This window comes from Adiantum capillus-veneris, chromosome 2 (genome assembly GCF_014529385.1).
Source record: "Adiantum capillus-veneris isolate H3 chromosome 2, ASM1452938v2, whole genome shotgun sequence".
Classification (NCBI taxonomy): Eukaryota; Viridiplantae; Streptophyta; class Polypodiopsida; order Polypodiales; family Pteridaceae; genus Adiantum; species Adiantum capillus-veneris.
The window spans coordinates 78,364,738-78,379,891 of NC_140932.1; positions in this window are offsets into that span (position 1 = coordinate 78,364,738).

A 15,154-nucleotide genomic window follows, 5' to 3' on the forward strand; every position below is an offset into this window, starting at 1 on the left:
GGGGAGGGGGTGTTTGTTGCACTAATACCTTCTTACAAATCTATCATGACCAATCCAAGTGATATTAGTATTTGTTCAACATAGCTTGAGTAAATTACACCACAACACATCACAAGAAAAGCCACCCCACTCACTGTCTTAAGGCCAGGGGAGTCCTCTCCACCCTGTCGCCCTCTTACAGTATGTGGGATTTATGGCTAAATTGATGACAACACTAGAGACAAGCTATCAAGAACTTAACAAAAAAAAAAAAACACCAAGACACTTACACATCATTGTTGTCCATTTGAGGCAAAAGTTCAGCCCACGAGCTACAACTTTTGTTTGTATCACCTTTTCAAATTCGGAGAGCAAGTGAACTTTAAAAATTCAGCAAAACCGACTGTTTTTTTCCACTGCACAAAGTCCTTGTGGGGTCCTTCTTTGGATGATTCTTTTGAACACCTCCAAGAGTGGGCCCTCCATAGTGCATGTATGCATGCCACCTACCCTTGACCTTATTTGGTAGGTCTATAATTGAAGATATTGTTGAGATCATGATATAAGTGAATAGTACAACTAAGAAAATCAAATATTGAGGGATCTAAAAAATATGTACATATCAAATATAAATAATATAAAGGGGTCAAAAGAAATCTCTCTCATTATGAGGCTACCATAAAAAGATAAATATTTTTGGTGTTCTAGTTTTTTAGAAAAAAAACAAAATAGATGTAGGAAGGGAAAAATCACAATAATGAAAAAATATACACATAAATAAAACTAGTTTTTTTGGATTTTTGTTGGGGTGGAGTTACACCAAATATAAGAGAAGCTTACATGAAAATATTTCTATATGGAATAAAGAGTATAGAAAATGGTAAGAAAAATTGTGGTAATGGTGAGGCAATGTACAGAGCATAAATAACACACACCTAGGTAGAAATATTTAAATAAATACCAAAATAATTATGAAAAAATCTTTTATTTAGGCCCTATATACAAAGAAATATTTACATACGCATGGGCCATAATATACTTATATTTTTTATTTTTTTTATTTTTTTGGATCAACTAGCCCAATGACTAGCTAATTGAGGGTTTTTTATTTCAGTAAGGAGATATGGGAAAAGTCCCCTAACTCACATGTACCTATATACAGTGAAAGGGTGAGGGTAACCACAGTGTTTGAGTGATTTGATAGGGTGAGATAACTCACTATGGAAATTACAGAGAGCCGAAAAAACGGCTATCAATATATATATATATATATATATATATCTTGCCCTCTCGCTCTCATTTACACTTCCATTCGCGCTACACACCGACTGAAATTGTAAAATTCCAACCAGATTTTGGACTTCCTTACACAACTTTCCACGCAGTCATTTAACTTCAAAATGATGGTTCCCCCTCTGTTCTAAAGACGCTCGCAAAAACCCGCCATTCCCATATTCTTGCCTTGCATGCTTGCAACATTGCATTTTCAAAGGCTAAAAATGTCACTCTCTCGACACCCTGCCTGTCGCCACCCTATCTCTTTCTCAGTGCTCCCTCGCAACACCTGCTCCGTCTCTCTCCATACCCATGCTACATCTCGCCACACCAACTCGCCCATGCTCAGACCAATTCTCCGCCTGCTGTGTTGGCAGGTTTCCTCCCTCTCGTCTTTCACCAGCCAGCTCGACACAACAGCTCCCCACCGCTCGTCCTGCACCTCTTGCATGTACCCCCCTGCCAACATCATTAGTTGTCCTTCCTACTTTCCCGCAGCTCTCCCTTTTGACACAGATCACCACACATCGACTGCATGTACTCAGCTATAGTATACACATACCTACGTCATCGCCAGCTTGCTGCTTTCAATAGAGAGCACACCTGCTTATATCCACCCCACAAACGTCCCCCCATCCCCTTTGGCCGCTACGCATGATGGCGGCACACACCCTCCTGCCCAGCATTCCCAAACCACGACCGCCACGTGTTCACGCCGCAGTCGTTTCCATCGTCGCCCTCTCTCGACTGTTGGCGACGTGCCCGGACAGTTATCATAATTGACTCTCCTAATTGAGCGTGCTTTGTTCCTTTCCCTCCACACTCCACTCTCCCCTTGGAGCATCTCCTCCCAATTCTTCCCATTTCGTTAAATCTGCCACACAGACTACTTTTAAATCAAGTGAGGTGAGAATTTAGAAAGCCTACAAAATTGTTACAATTTAGCTTTAAAATCTTAGCCTAGTCAATGTGTCTCTAAAATTTTATTCCAACCCTTCAACGCCTTCGAAAAACTAGAGTGCTTCGTTAGCCGCATTTGTATTGGATTGAAGTGAGTCCAAGAGTAAGAGAAAGCAAGAACCTAGAAGAGAAGCTTGAGAGAGAGAGAGAGAGAGAGAGAGAGAGAGAGAGAGAGAGAGAGTAACATTTAATGGCCTAGTAAATTGTGTGTAGCGAAAAATAGCATGAACATAGTGAGCATTTCATTAGAATAGATTCCTAATGAGATTAACAAGAGTGCTTGGGTGGAGAGAAAAACAAAAAGCATAACGCCTAGTTAGATAGCATGAACAATACTTCAAAAGAGAGAGAAATTAAGCAATTGACAACAGTTGAGGACCGGATTTGCATGGAGCCGGTCCCCCCTCCAAAAGGCTTTGTATTATGGTTTCTCCCATCAAGAGAGACATTTTACAATACAATTCCTTGTGTTTCTTTAATACTAGCTAGTGTAATGAAGATGGAAACTTCATGCACTACGCAAAAAACTTATCAAACACAACATCAATTCCCTCACGGTCTCAGACCCAAGACCTCACACACCTTCGAAGATGGTGAGAGCTAGCAGGGCATGAGAGTAGATTGAGAGGAAGAAGGAGTATTCTTATGACAAAAATGTACATCTCCACACATAATCACTCATATTAGCATAGCTTAGCTTAGTAATTAGCATGGTAGAGGATATGAGAATGCATTGAATCTTGGCTCTTGGTTGGATTTACATCACAAAGCCAAGAGTTGTTGGTGTAGGCCCCTCCCTTCTCACAAGCTTGGAGAAGATGATAAGCTTTCCATTAAAACTTGAGAAGGAAAGAGAGTCTTCTTTACTTCACACATAAGATTATGTGAGTGTGTGTGTGATAATGCCTTGCAAAAATCAGCCCCCTCTCTCTCTTGGTCGACCCCTCTTGCTATTTGCTCTTGCTAGCATCCTATTGGACCTCCCCAGGCTTAGTCATTGGTAATTAAGCAGCATAAGTGATAGCCTTCTGACATGTGTCCCCCTTTCCCCCTTTGTGAGAGCTTTAGGTAATTTAATAATTCAATTAAACTCTCATTGGACCCCTTTGGCTCCTGGCCAATAAGAATCAGGCAAGCCATTGGGCTGTTGAAGCTCATTGGTCCCCTTGGGAGATTGTCCAATAGTCTTCTAGAGAGCTTTATTCTTATTGGTTCTTTTGTTAAGTGTTTTTAAATTACTTAAACTAGATTTACTCTAGCCTAATTCTCATTGGTCCACCTCCAAGGCCATCCAATAGGAATTGGGTACACCTTGTGGGCATCTGGGCTAGGGAGCTAACATGTGTCCCTCATTCCCTTTGTGTAAAGGGAGCTTGTGTGTGTGTGTGTGTGTGTGAATTTCTCTCTCATCCCCTACAAGCAAGGCTCGCCCCCTCCTATGTAGGGATTGCTAAAGACTTTTGGGACACACACAAAGCATCCAATTCCCCCAATGTTTGACCTTTGGAAATACCTTTGAATTTTGGAACCTTAGCATTTTGGAAGTCTTAATGGGCTGAACCTTAGGGTCTTTTAAGCCCATTGTTGCACATGGATTTTTTACTGATGGCCCCCCCCTTTGAATCCCTATTTTCCCTCCTTTGGATCCCTACTATGGCCGGTCTGCTAGCTTAACCAATATTCTAGCTTTTTCTCCCCTGGCACTTCCCCATATTAAATGATTAGTTTAACATGAAAAATCATTTAGGAGAATTAGATATTGATTATTATGACATTACCTCTCTCTTGAAATCATAGTTGTCCTCGACTATGGGGTAGAGAAGATAAAGCATATTCATTAGTCCTTTTTCCTAGTGAGTAGAGGATCCCTATGTTACCCTACAACATCATTTCACAATGGATGACTAGTCCATTTGGCGCTTGAGAGCCTAAGGCTTCCGCAAGCATGTCTGCACATTAGTCCTATCATCTTCCATAGTAGAGTGACAAGCTCTACTTGGTGTTCGGGAGACGTCGTCTCCGCAAACTTGATCTAAGCATGCATACTACTTCTTTTTTGTGCACAATAAAGGAAAAGAGAGTCTTATAAGACAAAATTGTTCATTTTTAACATTTGTACATTTGCTTACTCTTGGAAAGCATTGTAAGCATTGACAAGGTTTAGGTTATCCTTTAATTGTATTCCTTGCATCCTTCTAGCATCTTCAAAAGGATAATTCTTAAACTTAATAAGATATCGTCGGATAGTCTTACCGCCTCTTAGTACCTTGTCTTCATGTCTCCGGTGGGTCTTCAATTGTTGGTTCTTGTGATGGCTCTCCTTTGTAAGGCTTTAGTAGGCTCACATGGAAAGCATTGTGTATGAGCCAATGGTTGGGCAACTTAAGTTGATAGGCGATCTCATTGATTGGCCTAAGAATTTGGAAGGGACCATAGTACCTTTTTCCTAACTTAGCATAGTACTTTTGGTGTCCCATAGGATTGTTGCCCGTCATGTGCCTTAATCGAGCCTTGGGAAATTTGAGTAAGACCCAATCATTTTCTTTAAAGGCTTGGGCTCTTCTGTGCTTGTCAGCAACAGCCTTTTGCCTTTGCTGTGAGATAGAGATCGATAGCATCCTTAATCTTTGGAAATATTCTTGTAGGTCTCGGCTATACTCATCTGTAGCGAAGATCTTCCCGTGTACCTTAAGTAGCAAGGGACTTTTTGATCTTCCCTCAATTACCTCCAAAGGTGCTTTCCCCGTGGAAGTATGTACAGTGTTATTGTAGGAATACTCCACTAAGGATAAGTACTTCTCCCATTGGGATCTTTGATCTACTTCCGTTACAGAGGCTTTTAGTATATCGAGGATTGTTAGGTTAGCTATTTCACTTTGGCCATCCGTTTGCAGGTGATATGCCAAAGAGAAGTTTAGCCTTGTTCCTAAATTCTCAAAGAGACCCTTCCAGAAATTACTGGTCATTTTAGGATCTCTATCCGACACTATGGACATTGGCAAGCCATGGTACTTGAAGATTTGTGAAATAAAGAGGGTTGCCATTTGATGGGCTTTGATAGTTTTTTTGACAGGTATAAAATGAGCTTGTTTACTAAACCTATCTACTATCGTCCATATTCCCGTATTCCCATGGATAGACTTAGGCAATCCAAAGATAAATTCCATGGATATATATGCTCTCTCATGGTGAATTAGGGATTGGCAAAGGTTGAAGCAATCCAAGTTGCTTCCCTTTATCAAACTTCGTCTTTTGGCATACCACACATTTAGAAACATACTCTTGTATGTTTGCTTTCATGGTAGGACAATAGAAATATGTTTCAATCCTCTTTAAAGTAGACTAAATCCCTCTATGCCCTGCATAAGGAGGAGCATGAGATTCATACATTACTTTCTCACGTAGTGAGCTAGTAACACATAGTCTATTGCCATAGAGAAGATAACCATCTTGTAAAGTAAATGGTTCCTCTTTCTTCCCTAGTGCAAGGGCTGAAATTACATCTCTAAAATCGGGATCAATAGCATACTCATCTATTATAGAAGATAGATCATTGTGAGTTGCTATGGAAACCGCATTCACTCTCGGCTGTCTTGAGAGTGCATCGGCTACTTGATTATGCTTGATAGCAATGTGAGCAATATGAAAATGAAATTGCGAAAGGATATTTGCCCACCTCATTTGTTTGTCGGAGAGCTTGGTCTGCATCATGAAGTACTTAAGACTTTGGTGATTCGTTCGCAGAATGACATTAGGAAAAATATGGACTCTCCTAGGGCCCTTTTGATTAGGGAAGGGTTAGTGGAGGACCAATGAAAGGGCTCTTGGGATATCACCTATAGCCTAAGGAGAGATAGGGGGGCAGCTTATTTGTCCCCCTCTTCAATGCTTGATTCCTAGAGAGAAAGGGGAGGTGGATTGGGGGGGGGGGGGGGGGGGGGGGGGGGGGGAGAGGGGGGTCATAAAGCCTAGAGAGGGACCCTTGACAAAAAGGGACCCCAAAAGAAAAATCGCGCAGGTCAAAAAGCCCTAAAAATTTGAAATTTTTGAAAAGTCTAAAAAATGACCATTTTCCCTCCAAAATTGCCCAAAACATAACCAAACATCAAAAAGTCACTTTTTCTCTTCAAATTCCCTCTCTCTATCTCTCCCACAATCTTCTCTCCCCTGCCCCCTCCCCTCCCTCACTCTCTCTCTGCAGTCAACCCCACCATAGCCAAAAGCTCACTCTCCATCTTCTCTAGCTCTCCCTCCCCTCCCCCCTCCATTCTCTCTGTGCTGTGCAGCCCCCCATAGCCCAAAGCTCATCACTATCCTCCTCTTCAGCTATCCCCCCCCCCCCTCTCCTCATTCTCTCTACAGTCAACCCCACCATAGCCAAATGCTCACTCTCCATCCTCTCTAGCTCTCCCTCCCCTCACCCCTCCATTCTCCATAATGCAGCCCACCATAGCCAAAAGCTCACTCTCCATCCTCTCTATCTCTCCCTTTCTCCCCTTCATTCTCTCTGTACTGTGTAGACCTCACTATCCTTCTCTCCAACCCTCACCCCCTCCCCCTTCCCAATCTCTCTCTACTGTGTGGCCACCCGACCTCTTCCCAAGAATGTCCACCCATACCACCAATAGAAAACCCAAGTTGGAGATACAAAAGGTCATACTGCACAACACAAAGATCTCGAAGGTGGAATGGATCCCACAGGTATTTAGCAAGGCTCATGGGTCTACATTCAGCTGTTCAGTGTTGGTCCTCATGGAGTAGAATGTCGAGGCATACTGGAACGCCATTGGAAGTGAAGACTAATGGCTTTCAAAACAAAACCTAGGATGGTGGCCATCACTCAACATGTGTATAGTGTAGCTGAGATCCACTTGTAGAGAGCTTCAAACCAATTTTCACCTCATTGTAAGTCTAATGCTAAGTCATCTTATGGGTATGTCCTCTTTAATTTGCATGTGTTCATATTTTTTGACAACGGTATTTGTGAACGTATTTTTTTATCCAGCTTACTTGCAAAGCAACCGCTTGAATGCCTCTCGTGTACCTTTATGGTTGTGCATGCTATAGATAAGAACTAATCTATATAACTCAACAATGTATATTAATTTAAACTATAGTAGCTAACACCATATTTGTTGTATTACAGGATGTTACTGCAGTGGATGCTTCGGCTCAACTTGGTTTGGTGTCAAGTGGAAAGTGCGACTTCTCCAATCAGAAGATCATTCTAAACAGTCTTTGTTTGGTGTGTATACTTGTGGATATGGAGGTCCATGGAGTTATCAATGATGAGACAAGCCCTGCTAAGAGCATAGAAATTGCCTCATTCTATATTCCATTCAATGTATTTGATCCAGTACATAACATCCCAAGCTATTATTGTAGCCAAGCTACAAACTTTGTAATGAGACTACTTGAATAGAAAGCACTCTTGTTTCATTACATTTTTGTCCACTCTAGTTAATCTTCAACTATATGATGTTGTGCTTGTGATCAATTTTTGTTTCATCTAATCTTGTATGGGTATTGTGCTTCCTGCCAAATTTTTGGTGCTCATAAGTGAATTGATCAAGTAAATTGATTTTTGGTAGCAAGTACACCTTTTCAATGTGCCTGCATGTAGATCTAGTGAGCCATCTAATCTCAAAGGTTAGGTTTGATTCATTTTTTGTTGTATGAGCACTTAAAGTTTATCTCAAAATGGTGGCAAGCTTTAAATTCTTAGAAGAATCCCATACTCAAGACTAATCTAAGCAAGATAGAGCAATCATATTATCTTGTGTTGCAGGCATAGACATGAACCTCCTTTGGCATTGAACAAACATTTAGTTCATGAGCACTTAGAGTTTATCTCAATATATTTGGAAGGCTTCAAATTTTTGAAAGAACACACTCAAACCTAATCCAAGAAAGATACAACAATCATATTCCCTCATGTTTGCAAGCACACACATGAATCCCCTCTTGGCATTATGCAAACACTTCGTTCTACCTTTGCCATGAATAATGCAATGGCATGCTATCATGTTATATTTGATATGAATTTGTGTAAGTTCAACCATAAGCTTGTGTTCTTTGAAATCCCCAAGGAACACAGACTATGAAATCAAAATAAAGAAAAGAGAGCGAACAAACAAGATAGAGATAAGGGATATACATATATATATTGTACATAGATAGATGGAGGATAAACATACAAATAGATATAGATAAATGCATTAATAGATAGATAGATAGATAATTTGATAGATACATAAATAGATAGATAGATACACATGTAGATAAAAAACACAAAGATAGATAAATAGATAGATAACTAGGGATAGAGAGAGAGAGAGAGAGACCCTTTTGGAACTCAAGGGAATTTCCCCTTTATTGAGGATACACTCTTATGATGGATAAATGCCATGATACATGGATCAAACCCAAGACAAGTTACTCCTTGGATTGCTTGCTAATTGAGTATGCATCATGTATACTTTGAGCCATTTGTATAGCAGAGAATGCATCATGCACATGGTGAGCCATCTATATCCATTTGTAGTAGAGGATGAGTTTTCTTTTTCTAGATATATCATATGAGCTATAGTTTTGTAAAATGCTTCTTTGGATGGATGTTCATGGTTATCCTGTAGGCCCATCCTGTAGGCCCAAGGCCACCATGCCCAAAACTAAGCAAGCACAAAGAGTAGGAGGCAAGGCAGGGGGTGCATAGGCCTTGGGAGGCCCAAAAAAAGCCTGCCACAAGGGAGCGCATTTGGGCCTTCCATAGGTCTATGGAAGGCCCAAATGCGCTCCCTTGTGGCAGGCTTTTTTTGGGCCTGACCTATGGAAGGCCCAAATGCGCTCCCTTGTGGCAGGCTTTTTTTGGGCCTCCCAAGGCCTATGCATCCCTTGACTTGCCTTCTATTTGTGCCAGCTTGCTTTGCCATGGTTGACATGGTCCTACAGGATGTTCAAACTTCACTCAACCATGCAATAATAGCTATCTCATACCATGGCGCGTTGCAAGCCCCCCTTTGATTTTCAGGATAGTGCCCCATAGTGTGTATGCTCTAGTTCTGGTCTCTAAAGAAAAAGGGGGTGCTTTTCTTGGTTGTATAAGACACTTTTTAGTCTCACAAAGGCCTATTAGCGAAAGAGAGTTGAAGAAAATGGCCATAACATGCACAAAAGGGAGAGATACAGAGAGAGATAATTGATTCTTAAAGAATCTACCCATAAAGGAGCCAATATTCTATTAATACAAAACACTACTCTATAAGTTTATGCAAAAAATAATTGATCATACATGGCTAGCTAGCTGAAAGCAAAGAGATATTGGGGGGGGGGGGGGGGGGGGGAGAGGAGAGAGAGAGAGAGAGAGAGAGAGAGAGAGAGAGAGATAATAAAGGTTTTCTAAACCCATCCCATGCCTCTTTTCCATCCAATGCATGAATAGGCACCCTTGCCTCCTCTCCTAAACTAACCAACTAGCCCCTACCTTTGAAGCATTGGTTGATATAGTTTTGCAGCCTTAGAAATGCTACCATGATGCAATTACATGGCCCATCTTGATGCAGGCTTATGAGTGATGGGTAATCCTCCCCACTAGCATAATTCTCAACATTGGTTCAACACTTTCTATATTAGTTATGAACCCCTAGTATTCACCAATAATTTACCGTATTCATGTGACACACTTGTATAAGCATCAAACCCCTCAGTAAGAATCAAATCTTCAAAGAAATTTCTACATGGAAACTAATTTGTAAGATCAAAGATTTCATATATTAAAGCCATAGCGCTTGTTGTTACAAAACCATGTCCATTGCAGACCACCTCAAACATGATTTTATGAGATTACAAAGTAAAAGCTATGTCGATAGCTTTGGGCATTATGGATACATGATCGGCATGTATAGAGTACAGATCTAAATTCTTCAAATGTTGCCTCAAATACACTCAGGTTTGAAACTAGTGCCCTTGTGTAAAGTAACATCGCCATTGCTTGACATACTTGACCTTCCTATTCTTGGGATCCATCTCTGTCTCATGGCTATGGAGTTTCCACCTGTGGTCCAGGGGCACCCTTTTGTGTCCTTCCAACTAGAAAGTTTGTGATGTGACTCCACCTTACATGAAAAATAAATATTCTATTTCATAGCTTGCAAGAAGTTGGGTATGCTAGAGTCTTTTCCATAGCTTGTAGAAGTTGGGTATTAGTGTTGTGGGATGCAATAGAGACAAAGGTGGATGTGAAGACAACTACATTAGCTTGTAATTAGGGTGGGCTTGGTTGATAGGGGAAGTTGAGTGGGAGGGAAGGGTTAGGGTCAGGGGAGGGGGCGTTGACATTGAAATGGAAGATTGAGGAGGTAGTTGCTGTAGATCTTGGCTTACGGTAGACTTGGTATTTTTGAGGGAGGACAGTGAACAATGGAAGAGGGTACAGGGATAGAAAGAAGAGAGGAGAGAGGAATCTGACAGTGAGAGGAAGTGTTTAGTAGGTAGATGAAGAGGCAGATCCAGGAGTGTGTGAGAATGAGAGGGAGGGTTTAGCAGGTAGATGGAGAGGGAGATGCAAAATTCTGTAAGAGTGAGAAGGAGGATTTAGCATTTAGATGAAGAGGGAGATGCACCAGGTCCTAGCTATGGTGGGCATGGCTACTTTGAGGAAGGGGAGTGAGAGAGACAAAGAGGAGACATGGAGAGAGAGAGAGAAAGGGATTTTGGAGGCAAAAAATGATTGTTTGATATTAGAATAGGTTTGGGGTCACTTTTTGGGGGGAAATGACTACTTTTGAAAATTTCAATAAATTTCAAATTTTTAGGATTTATTTTTTGCCGAGTTTTTAGAAAAAAATGAAAGGTGGGGTTCTCTTTTTGTACAAGGGTCCCTCTCCCTCTTTATGACACCCCCTTTTCTCTAGGAGGTGCTGAAAATCTAGAGAGAGAAGGTAGCCTCCTAGTCACTACTTACCCCACCTTTTCTAGGCTTGAAGGCTAGAAAATGACCTACCAAAATAGCCCCCATCATTTCCTTTGTCTTCCTTAATCACAACATACTTCCTTAAGATTAGGGATTCTTACAAGGCCCATGGAGAGTCCATATTTTTCCTAATGAAAGGAGTCCCCAATAAATAGTGCTTCCATGAGTCTAAGGCATGTAGAACTACAAGGAGTTCCTTTTCATATATGCCTAGAGCTTGCTCAACAGGGTCGAGCTTTCGACTCTCATAGCCTATGGCGTGCTGTTCTTGAAGCAAAACAGCTCCAAGGCAATCACCACAAGCATCACATTGGACCTCAAATGGCTTTGAGAGATCCGGTAGTGTAAGCACAGGTTGAGAGATAAGCTTTTCGAAAGCATTGTTCTCCTTGGCAAACCATGTGTACCTAACGTTTTTCTTTGTTAGGTCACGTAATGGTCGTGCTATTAGTGAGAACTTTTCTATGAAGCGTCTATAGTATACGCACATACCTATAAAGCTTCTTAACTCATGAAGATTCCTTGGTTTAGACCATCCTTTTATTACCTCTAACTTTGATGGATCCATTTGGATGCCATTTTGAGAGATAATGTGACCTAAATACTGAATCTCTTGTAAAAAAAATTCACTTTTCTTTCGAGTAACATAGAGTTTATTCTCTCTTAGAACTTGAAATCTTACCTGGAGGTGTCACTTGTGTTCGTCTAATGAATTAGAGTAGATGATGATATCATCAAAGAACACTCCAGTAAAGGTTCAGTGAGGCTTGAATAGCTTCTCCATCAAGTGGTTGAATGTGGCTGGTGCATTGGTCAAGCCAAAAGGCTTGACAATGTATTCATAAAGACCAAACGTAGTGCGAAATGCGGTCTTTACAATGTCTTGATCAACTATCCTTATTTGATGATAGCCACTTTTTAGGTCAATCCTATTGAAGTAGGTGGAACCTTGTAGCTTATCAAGTAGGTCTTCTACCCATGGAATGGGAAACCTATTTTTGATAGTGATCCTATTTAGTGCTCTATAGTCGACACACATACGATATGTGTCGTCTTTCTTTTGCACTAGTAGCACAGGAGAACAAAATGGAGATGAGCCAGGCCTAACCATGCCCTTCTCAACTAACTCATGCACTTGCCGCATAATCTCCTCTTGTTGAGCTTGAGAAACTCTATAAGGAGGTTTATTAGGCGGTAAACTTCCTGGAAAAAGTTGAATTGCATGGTCATCACTGCCTCGTTTAGGAGGTAGCTCACAAGGGATGTCGTCAATAAAAACATCTTGAAACCCCTTGAGAAAATTGGATAATTCTAATTCCTTTTGATTGTGTATATTTTCTTTTGCTAAAACATTAGGTTCATTTTGAGAATCTTTAACAAAAATCATGTACAAGGAAATAGAGCTCTTTATTGACTTGTTGAAAGCTTGTGTATGTACAATGGGTATAGTGTTACCCATTTCCTTAGCATCTATATACATATCTTTTTCCTTGAACTTAAAGGAGAAGGCTCCTTTCAGAGAATTTAACATTGGCAACCATGCGATCAAACCATGGTGCCCCTAGGATTATATACTCATGCTTGAGCGGAGAGATAAAGAAGTCCTCTTTGTCCACATAGCTTTGGACATGGAGCCTCAATTTCCCGATTAAGGGAGTGACTGAAGCGTCTTGCCCCTTGAAAGCACCGTTTGCAGGTAGGACATCTCCCATCTCGTAGGTTTGTATGCCTAGCTTGGTGGCCAACTCTATAGATATAAAATTATGAGTAGAACCGAGGTCAAAGAGAATAAAAGCATCATGTTCTCTTACCTTTCCCCAAGCATGGCATAGAGGAGATCCTTTGTGGTGAGTTTCCTCCTCTTGGATTTTGACCAAGGTAGCTATAGGAGGATCATGGCGGTTGTTCTTTTGGGGACAAGGGCGGTACGAATGCCCTTGTTCACCGCACTTGAAACACCGGTTATCCTTGTGATAACTCTCAAGCTCTTCAGGAGAGAGTTTATTTTTGCCTTTGTAAACTCCCTTCTCCTTAGCTTTGTTGGAATTGCCCTTAGGAGACTTTTGGACATTGTCCTTCCCCTTAGGCTCATTGGAACCCTTGTTTTCAGGGGGCTTGGAATTCCTCTTAGCCCCTGTTTGGAAATTGGTTTGAGAGGCCACTCATAGTATGACGTATTACCGCCGATATGGTGTGTGGCCTTTGGGAGTTGACATACTCCGCCATTTCTTCGATTAAGCCCACACAAAATTGTTGCTTTTGCTCTCCAAAATCCAACTTTTTGAAGACATTGGCTTTGAGTTGTAGGTCCCAAAACTTGTCTACATATTTGTGGATGGATTCATAGGGAGAGAGCTTCAAGCTTTGCCATTCGGTGAGTACTTTGTCTTTGGCATCGGTGGCCAAAAATTGCTTCATAATGGAAGCTCTTAAAGCTTTCCATGTTCGTGGAGCTTCACCATTGGCCCATAGGCTAGACCACCATTGTCTGGCGGACTTTGAAAGTGCATAGCTACATGGCATAGCTTAGAGGACTCCGTGAAGCCCTCATCTCTGAACGCCGCATCAAATTGTTGGATAAAGGAAAAGACTTTGTCCGTAGCACCAAAAGTGCCATCATAGGTAAGGAAAGAGATTCTCTTCCCTCCCTCTTTCAACTTCTTGAGCTTGGACGACCTCTTCCACGTGGCATAGGATTTCCTATGGCCTCTTCTTTTTGATGGTTCAAAGGTTGCACCATCACTTTCTTCAGAAGATGAAGAATTTGAGGAAGATGGAGAAGAGGGTGACCTCTTTCTCGCCTTTTTCTTGCCTTGACCTTCGTTGTCTTGACCATCATTTTCATAAGAGGAAGAGGATGAAGAAGATGGAGAAGAGGGTGTCCTCTTTCTCGCCTTTTTCTTCTCTTGCTTTTTATCATCCCGCTTTGAAGTATGGTGTGGAGAAGTATGCGATGGTCTTCTCCATTTTGGAGGTGATGGAGAGCGTTTAGCCCGTCGTCTTCGTGGAGCCATCTCTGCCGAGGTGGCGGGAGACTCACTTATTTCTCGTTCCTTCGGTGGAGGCTCTTGAATTCTCCTTTGAGAAGGAGATGCGTCATAAAGGAGAAAATTTCTGAGCCCTTCATAGGGATCCTCTTCTTCTTCCCAAATCGGAGAGAGACCTCTTTTGGAAGTCTCGCAAGGAGGCTTCCTAGGTATTCTCTCGTCATGGTGGAGAGCTTGAAGAATCCCATGAGCACGAAGCTACCATTGCACTTAACTTTGGAGGGATGGATTGCCCATGGCTTGTTGAAGCCTAGAAACAAGATAGTTAACAAGCATCGGGGCATCATTAGTAGCTTGCTCATTAGCAAAATCAAAGTTATCAACAACAATTTCACTCTCTTTACTATTGTCAGCCATTCTAACAACTTTTAGGTGTAAACTTTTTAGGTGTACTTTGGCACTTCAAGCCCTAGTTGCTACTCCTCTTTACCCCTTTAGAAAAAGCACTCAAGCTATTGTACCCGTGGCTCGAATATCATTATTTGCAAGGAATAGAAGAGAGGGTCGTTCAACACCAAAACGGCACCGGCTCTTGTCAAGCTTCTAATAGCTCAATAGTGGTTAAGCCATAGGCAAGCCTCGTAGGACCCCACCATTAGGACCATAACCTCGACGTGATGCCCCGTTAATTGCACAAAGGCAAGCGCACTACTGCAAGGCTGAATAATCCCTATTCTATTTACTCACATGAAATTAATAGTACCAACCATTCATAGCTAGCTTGAGGACCCCCCTTCTTGAGCAAGAAAAGATAAACCTTGTGCTCTGATACCAATGTAACATTTAATGGCCTAGTAGCTTGTGTGTAGCAGAAAATAGCATGAACATAGTGAGCATTTCATTAGAATAGATTCCTAATGAGATTAACAAGAGTGCTTGGGTGGAGAGAGCAACAAAAAGCATAACACCTAGTTAGATAGCA